Source organism: Equus caballus, chromosome 19, assembly GCF_041296265.1.
Source record: "Equus caballus isolate H_3958 breed thoroughbred chromosome 19, TB-T2T, whole genome shotgun sequence".
NCBI lineage: Eukaryota > Metazoa > Chordata > Mammalia > Perissodactyla > Equidae > Equus > Equus caballus.
In genome coordinates this window covers 27226527-27235564 of record NC_091702.1, presented here as the reverse complement: position 1 = coordinate 27235564, position 9038 = coordinate 27226527, and the positions used below count along the sequence as shown (strand labels likewise).

At 40.4% G+C, this 9038-nt stretch overlaps 1 long non-coding RNA gene across 2 annotated transcripts in view; it reads right to left on the bottom strand.

Annotated features, from left to right (window-relative positions):
• Positions 1-4620: 4620 nt before the first annotated feature.
• Positions 4621-9038, bottom strand: part of LOC138918965 (uncharacterized) — a 29180-nt gene continuing 24762 nt past the window's right edge. For both annotated transcript variants that reach the window (XR_011428767.1, XR_011428766.1), the window contains one exon: positions 4621-8726. This is a non-coding gene — a long non-coding RNA (uncharacterized lncRNA). The remainder of the gene's footprint in view (positions 8727-9038) is intronic.

Genomic DNA, 9038 nt, shown 5'->3' with positions numbered 1-9038 from the left:
TTCTTGCAAACCATGTATCAGATAAGGAGTTAATATCCAAAATATATAAATAACTCATACAACTTAATAACAAAAAAATAACTCAATTAAAAAATGAGCAAAAGGGGGCTGGCCCACTGGCATAGTGGTTATGTTTGGTGCACTCTGCTTCGATGGCCCAGGTTAGCAGGTTTGGGTCCCAGGTGCAGACCTACACTACACACCAAGCCATGCTGTGGTGGTGACCCACATACAAAATAGAGGAAAGATTGGCACAGATGTTAGCTCAGGGCCACTCTTCCTCAGGAAAAAAAGAAAAAAGAATGGGCAAAAGAGCAAAATAACATTTTTCCAAAGAGAACATCAAAATGGCCAACAGGCACATGAAAGGATACTCAACATCACTAATCACCAGGGAAACGCAAATCCAAACCATAATGAACTATCACCTCACACCTGATAGAATGGCTGTCATCCAGAAGACAAGAGGCAACAGGTGCTGGAAAGGATGTGGTGAAAAGGAAAGCCTTATACACTGTTAGCGGGAATGTAAATTGGTCCAACCAGTTTGGAAAGCAATATGAAGGTTCCTCAAAAAATTAAAAATAGATCTACCATATGATCCAACAATCCCACTTCTGGTTATATACCCAAAGGAAATGAAAACAGGATTTTGAAGACAGATCTGTACTCCCATGTTCATTGCAGCATTATTCACAATAGCCAAGATATGGACACAATTTAAATGCCCATCAATGGATGAATGAATAAAAAAGATGTGACATATTTACACAACAGAATATTATTCAGCCATGAGAAAGGAGGATATCCTGCCATTTGTGATAACATGGATGCTAAGTGAGATCAGTCAGACAGAGAAAGTTAAGTACTGTATGCTATTACTTGCATACGGAATCTAAAAAAGTCAAACTCATAAAAACCAGGGTAAAATGGTAGTTACCAGGGGTTGGGAGGTGGGGAGATAATATTGATGTTGTTTAAGGGTACAAACTTACAATGAGTAGTAAATAAGCCGTAGAGATTTAATGTACAGTATCATGAATATAGACAACAATATGGTATTACAATCATCAAACTTGCTAAGAGACGAAAACTTAATTATCCCAGCCACTAAAAAGAAAGAATAGCTATGTAATGGTGCTAGATATCACTACTACAGCAATCATATTACAATATATGTGTATCAAATTAACACTTGTGCACCTTAAATTCATACAGTATTATATGTCTAACTAGTCAATAAAAAAATGAAAGAAAAACTAGCCATCCATTTCTTCCACAAAGACTTTCAAGAAACACTGATTGAATTTACCTTACTACAAGAAAGAAATAGAGAGGAGAGAAGGAGGGGGGAAGAGAGAGGAGAGAAGAGAAGGGAGGAGAGAAGAAAAGAGACTGTTTAGAGTAAAGCGAAGAAAAAAATTCACCGTGAGTTAGAGATGGGGAAAGATTGCTTCTCAAGACCAAGGATTAAGCATTTTTCTTTCATTTTGTTAAGTATACAAAGCCCACTGGAAAGCTTCATAGATCAAAATAAAAATGTAGAGGAACTCCGCTGACTACCTTAGTGAAATGGCAATACCTCCAACATACATTGTTTAAAATCCTTCCAAATTATTAACCTTGGGCTCTAAACTGCATAAGTCAAAGCTCATGTCTCCAGCTGCTTTCTTTGTCAAAGTTCTCTTCACACAGGAATCAGTCGCCACATAAAAGCACTGAGCAACCTGTCAAAGAACTTTCCTTAATGGCTGGAATTTCAAGGATGCAGATGTCTTCTTAAAATGGTATTTCTTCTACTGAATGGAATCTCATCTCCTTTCTCTGTAAGGAAGTGAGGAAAAATGTGCAACCCTTGGAACAAACAGGAAACATTTCAAAACCTTTCTGGAGAGTTTCCAAATATTTTTAATTTAATTTTTTCTCTCAAAACACTCTAAGCACAAACCCTTATGGCATGAAAGTTGGGTTCTGCTCAAAAAGTGGGGTTGTGGAGCAGACCTCCCTGCTGGGGGGGGGGGGGGGGGCGGGGAACAGAACAGAGGAGATAGGAACTTCCTAAGATAAGACCAGACTCCAGTCACGGAGGGCCCTGGGAACGCCCCCAGAGGATCCGTCCAAGTTCTCGCGCCCTAAGGGAAACTTCTGAAGGATAGGGCCACGTTTCATTGGCTTTTTTGTTTCTAGTGCTTAGCTCAGTACCTGATACCTAGCAAGTATTCAGGAAATATTTGGTGAATGAATAAATGAATGGAGCTGGGACTTAATTATTGTAGCTTGAGTGCAAGGTGAGCATTTGGCCTCCGTAACAAAGAAAAAATCTCTAGAACTAGGGCACAAGATTGGAGTGAGACAAGAGGCATTAGATACTAAGTTTCTTTAAATGCTTTCAGGAGTGAAGACGAGTCACCAAGCAGAGGTCAAAAGGATTTAGTAAACTAGGTGGGATGTTGAGTCAGAAAGCCAAGGAAGTTATTACTTTTAAATTACGGTACAACCTAATTGGGAAAGGTCACTAGTAGTAAAAGATCTGATTTCTTTCTTCATGGCGTATTTATGTTACTCCACAAAGCAGACCCAGCCTTGAGCAAAACTGTAAGGTAGACCTCACCCGGCATCTCCCCTTTCGTCTCCTCCTGGAGTCGGCAAGTGCACCTCCATGTGTCCAATGGCTTCACACCTCTCCGCTCGTCCACCCCTTACATCCCAGGCCTTTCTAGGATAGCACTTCTTGCTTCAGACTTTCCCATCCTAAATATCCCCGTCTTGTATCTCAGTCGCTCATCCTCTGCTCTTGGCTGTTAATTGCCTATTTGTTAATCTGCTCATGTGTTCAGAGAGGGCAATAATGGTAAATTCAGGTAAAACATAGTCTTGTTTATTGGGGCCTTCTGGAGACAAGGCCTTTACCCGATGGAGTATCTCTAATCATGAAAATTGTCAAGTGAAGTAAGGCCACTGGGGACGAGCTCATAGGGCAGGCTGAACTTTCACTGCCCTTTAAAATCACACCAGGAGAAGCAGCCACTCTCACTGTCAGATCCAGAGACGTGGCTATCAAACCCTTCTAAAACAGCAACTGTGCTGGTGACTCAACACCGCAAGACCTCTCATGGCAAACCCCCAGCCGCGGGCCTGTCAGAAAGATAACGGTGGCATTCGTTGATATTTTTTCAAAAGGTTGCCTGAGTCATTTCCCTTTAGACCCTCTGACTCCTTTATTTCTGGTTATCTCAAATGCTTCTTATAAATTAATAGTCAAAAATGCACAACACTGGTCTGTGATGTCCCTTCTATACGTCTTTGAAAAACATTCACCTAGATAGGGTAAAAGACAAAGTTGAACTTCCCCAGGATTGTAAGTGTGACCAAGCCATACCGGTCTCCGCAGTTACTCACGGCCAAAGGAGGGGACACAACACCCCAATCCTGTCAACAGTTTGAAGGTAGTTATGTCAAAAAGCACCACAAATTACCAAGAGCCAAGTTAATGAAAGCTAAGTATTGGCGACGATTATGTAGGCCCACAAATTTTACTCATTTCTCCTTTCCTGTTGTAACTACTGCTACTTTAAACCTTTTCAGAAACAATACAGAGTATAAGTGAAGTCACAGAAATATATATACACGGATCCATAGATATACACATACATACATTCATACAGCTGTAAAGTCATTATTCCTAGAAACACTCCCAAAGGAAGCTGTCTTTTAAACGTCTTCTCTTCAAAATAACAAGTAGGGTATAGTCTTTGTTGCAAATGATAACAGTCTCACGTATTCGGCAGACAGCTCTATAGAAACTCAGCCAAATACATTTTCCCTCTTGAATTGAACGACGATTACAACAAAATATATTCTAGCACTGATAAGGGACATACTTACCAAACTCTTCAAACACTTTAGAGAGGAAGATAAACGAGGTAACCCTAGAGCCTGAAGGCCACAGCTAATTGACATATTGAGGGGTTCACCTTAAGGTAGCTGATTAAATGTGCTTACTTATCTGCTACCCCATGAAACCCATAAATGAGCCTTACAAACAGAGGACATGGAAACAGGCATCTGATGGGCTGTATTTATGAAGCCGACGCAGGGAGACCAGTGCAAAGGATAAGAGATGGCAGAGAGGAAATCAGAGAGAAATCGAGCAGACAGACCCAGTCTTTTATGAGTACTGACCCCTGAGGATGTCAGTCTGTGACCCCACAGGATACAGATAACAGAATGATGGTGCTGAGTCATAAAGAAAAGGTTGGGTCACATCTGACAGACTGCTTATTAAGACTGGGAGATAAATAACGCATCCTGGATAATTACCCATTGAAAATGGTTTTCAGAAAGTTTTGATACATAAAATGTATCTTTAAAAATCTAAACACTGAAATTGCTTTATTCGTCAATGTTAACCAACCTGTGAAGTGTTGTGTGTCAGCCAACCAAGTTCAAGAATTGAAAATAATAGAGGGAGAAATGGTTAAATGGCTACTTTATTATATTTTAACATACTTTGGTTACTTTAAGGTAGAGTATTTTTAATTTCAGAGGAATTGTTTTAACAAACAATAATTAAGTGTGTTTTCAAATTAATATATTAAAAGTTGAAGACTCATGCTTCTAAAATGCTTCAAAGTGTTTATTTCAGTCTTTTATTCAAACAGACCGGGCCCCCTTCTTGGTTCAGGGGATACACTGGTGAAGTTTTCATTTATCCAAACAACATCCCCCAGCCCCAATACAGTTTTGCTTTTGCTAAGGGTCTATGTGAAAAAGCCTTTGCTTATCATCCAAACTCTTAGATTCTAAATCAACTGTGTTTATATAAAGTCACAATCGTGCCAAGCAGAGTCCTAGCCTCAAGAAATATCCAGATCAACCCAAACCCACCCATGATCACCAGGGCTCAGAGCCCAGCTGTGAGGAAACAGGTCACATAGTCGCTACAAACAAGTCACTAGAATGAGTGCTATGTTAGAGCCATAAACACAATGCTTGTTTTCAGAGCATTGACAAAAGGAGTGAGCAGGGCTTAGCGTGTGTGTACGCATGCGCATATATGGATGGATGGATGGACGGAGATGGATAGATACATATCTACATACATACACAGATACATAGATATGTTTTGACTCCACTGGCAGTGAAATAATATTGATGCTCTCCTTCATGAAAACAACACATGGCATAGTAATTTAGGATTATAGCATCTACCATCAGGCAAATGTGGACTGGAAACCAGGTTCTGCCACTTATTAGCTGTGCTACCTTAAAGAGGTTACTTGACCTCTCTGAGCTTCCGTTTTCACCTATAAAATAAAAGTAATTGTAGTACCTAATTTAGAGTTGTTAAAGTCCTTCATAGAGGAGATTCAAAAATCAATTATCACTTTTTTTTCTTTGTTTGGGGTATCTAAATGCCCTTTAAAATAGTCTCTTCTTTCATTTTAAAATTTGGTCGAAGATGTTATGTTCACGAACGTAAACAAGGAAAGGGGTTGAGCCTTTCAAACAAAACACACAGGTATTGCCTGCCCTAGAGAAGACCAGCAAACAGCCAGGCAGGGGTGAGAGCACCAGCTTTTCTGGAAGCTCTCCTGAGTGCCCAGATATTTTTAGATTATTTTTTAAATGGAAAACAGAGACACACACCAAAAGGCATAGAACAAACACCCAAAAATATTTTGCTTCAATTTCACATGGGTTATTTTTACGGATCTGTCTTGCTGTGTGGATTTCATTGAGATGAAACGACTCGGTGATGTGGCTTCCATGGAAACCTGTTTCTCTGTGATTGGCGGAGCTGTATCCAGGCACTTCAACAATACCGAGAACGTCCAAGTACTGTTAATATTTAACAGACGGCCGTCAAACCTACCAACCCCATGGCATTTGTTATGCAACTCACTATTAATAAAGAGCTTCAGATCCATCCTAACATTTTCTCACCCTCTAAATATCCTTGTGAGGTTTTTTTTCCTTGTTAAAACCTGACAGGCAGAGGAATGGAGTGGGGAAGGGGGAAGGGAGGACCGGAACTGGAGGAAGGGGCATAAAACCTTGAAGGTGTGATAAGATAAAACCTTATCGTACCTGTAATTGCAATGGCCTCCGTCTCATTTGTTTTATTCCAAGATAGAACTGGTTTAAAAAGAGAAAAGTGATTTGCCCAAAAGGAATATTTCTGCCATTTTACATTTAATCATGATTAAGAAAGAAAGTATCATGTCACCTAAGATAATTTAGATAACCAGGAGCATATGGCATGACTAACCAAGCAAGATGGGGTAAATGATACAAATTCAATGGCCCAAAGGAGACAATGGGTATTTACCAATGTCTGTGGGAACCTGAGGGTTTTTTTTAAGCTTGTAGGATTTGAAACTCCCAGTGTGCTTTGAATTAAACAAGCATTCATGAAAAAAAGAAGTTCCAATTTGCGAAAGAGTTCAATTTCTAGGTAACCATTTTTTCTGCAAGCCCTATACCACCTGCGTACTTTAGAACTCTCCTCGTGTATTTAAAGTTTTATTTACACCATATCATGAGCAAATCCACCACTTGATAGGGGGCAACAGGACTGAAAAGCAGCCAGGGGTTTTTGATGTTTGCATATATAATCATCCCACTTAGAGAATTCTTATTTGAATGTCTTATTTGAGATTGAGTTGCTCAGCTGCCGGTGGAGGATACAATTTGAAACCCTGAACATATGTGTTTAGGTTAAAAACCTTAAAAATGGTAAGGGGAAAATTACTGTACTTTGAGCTTAAATATAAATGACTTTATAGAGATGTGCTGATTTTCTGTGTAAATCCAATGAAAATCACATTAGAAAGCGCTACTGGAAAATTCCTGGACTATATCTAAAGCTGAATTTGCTGATAGCCCAGAAAGCTAGCTGTCTGTGTGCCTCCCGTAAATCTTTAAACTGACATAAAGTAGAATAATCAGGTAAGTTTAAAAATGTATATAGAGTAGTATCTCAGCTATGGCAAATTAACATAAATTTATAAAAGACTAAAAAATCATATATCAAAATGTAATTCTGTCTCATGTCTCTGGGGCCTTATAGTTGATTTTTGTGGGTTCCCTTTTTTTCTTTTAATTTATCACTTACTCTCTCCACATTTTTCACACAAAGTATGCGTTTTTTAACAAGGAAAATTATTTTTTTAAAGACTATCAGCACTCTTTTAATCTTTCTTTGTAAGGACAATTAAACCTTAAATATACAAAGTGCCTGACACACTTTAAAGTATTGCGCCTCCTTTATCTCATTCCAGGCACACAATAGCCTGTTATAGAGAGTGGAGTCTCTCTCACGGATAAGGCAAACGGAGGCCAGAGTCAACTTTGCAGGATGACAGAGGACACAGAGTCAGAGCTGGGAGAACATATCCTGTGTCCTGGGGGCCCCGTCTTCCAAGACTTCGATAATACACGAGATATATTACCCTGATGGTTTTCACATCTTTTAAAACTAAGTTATAAATCCATTTTCATGTCAATTTATTTTTTTATCATTCTAGGGGTTTTTTTGGTCTTGATTTTTTGTATTCCATTCCTGCATGTAACACAGGGCCAATAATCAAGCAAATGCTTAATCAACAGTGGTTAATTAGCTTACAACAATCCTTGCCTCTTATTTTTTTAAACTCATTTATCTATGCAGTAAACATATTTACTAAAGAACCAAGAGATAGCACTTCAATCAATTTTTCCTTTAAACTATTATCCAAAGTTTGGAACTCTGGGTTTTAAAAAATATAGACTTTCCTAGCCATCTGTGAAGTTTTAGGGAAAAGGATATAAGAAAAGAATAAGGGCTGGCCCCATGGCCAAGCGCTTGGGTTCGCACGCGCCGCTTCGACGGTCCCGGGGTTTCACTGGTTTGGACCCTGGGCGTGGACACGGCACCGCTCATCAGGCCATGCTGAGGCAGCGTCCCACACAGCACAACCAGAGGGACCTACAGCTGGAATATGCAACTATGTACTGGGGAGTTTTGGGGATGTAGGGACCTGGAAATGGCCACCCCAAGATATGTCTCTTTGGCATCAGGATTATTTGAGGCTGATTGCTTTTGATAAACTGGGACAGGGAAGGAGGAGTGGAACTTGCCCTTTGTTAAGATACATTTACACTTGTAAGGTAAATCTCTATCTGTAAAAGGTGCCTCCCTCTCTGTACCAGGAAGAAGAAAGGAGATGACCTTCTTTCTAGAAACTCTTAATCAATACCAAAGGCAAGGACTTAAATCTGCATTTTATTGTGCTTGTCTGGTAACCTCCTGTAACTGACTTCCCTCCCCTGCCCCAACTTTGGCATTTCTTTAAGGATTAAGCGTCTTTCCTTAGGCTAGCAACTGATTGCTGCACTCACCTGTGACCGCCCAGCTCCAGACAATCAACTTGCCTCCTGCTACACGGAGATAGCAGACCACTACCCGCTGTGTCCATCAAGCACTGTGCCGACAGGGCAATCTTGTGACTATTGTGGGAGGGACTTTTCAATCACATGTGAAACACCATGTTTGGGGGTATATAACCACTATGTGAACCCCACTTCTTCGGCGCCGCCCTTTCTTCCTTGGGGAAGAAAGGCCCCGGGCCGTGGTTCCTCATAAAGCTTTGTTTAATTTTCTCTTGCTATTCTGTCTCATGTGAATTTAATTCGTTCTCTGGCCAGACGAACCCCCATTTGGGAACAGGAAATGTCTTCCTCTCCTACAGGGAGAAGAAGAAAAAAAAAAAGAAGATTGGCAATAGATGTTAGCTCAGGTGCCAATCTTTAAAAAAAGCAATCTTTATAAAGAGCAATGCCGAGAAAGGGTCAAGGGGCACTGCATCAGTGGCAGCTCTGCAGGCCCACTGGGAGGTGGAGAGAGTGACAGAGGAGGACAGCTACTTCCCAATCCAGCCACCTTCCTGGTCGAGCCCCAGAGTGAGATCAGCAGTCAAGACAAATGAGCTCCAAGGGACAGTCCCAAGATGCATGATCGAGAAGGGGGAAAATGAAGAGAGAACACCCCAAGATGC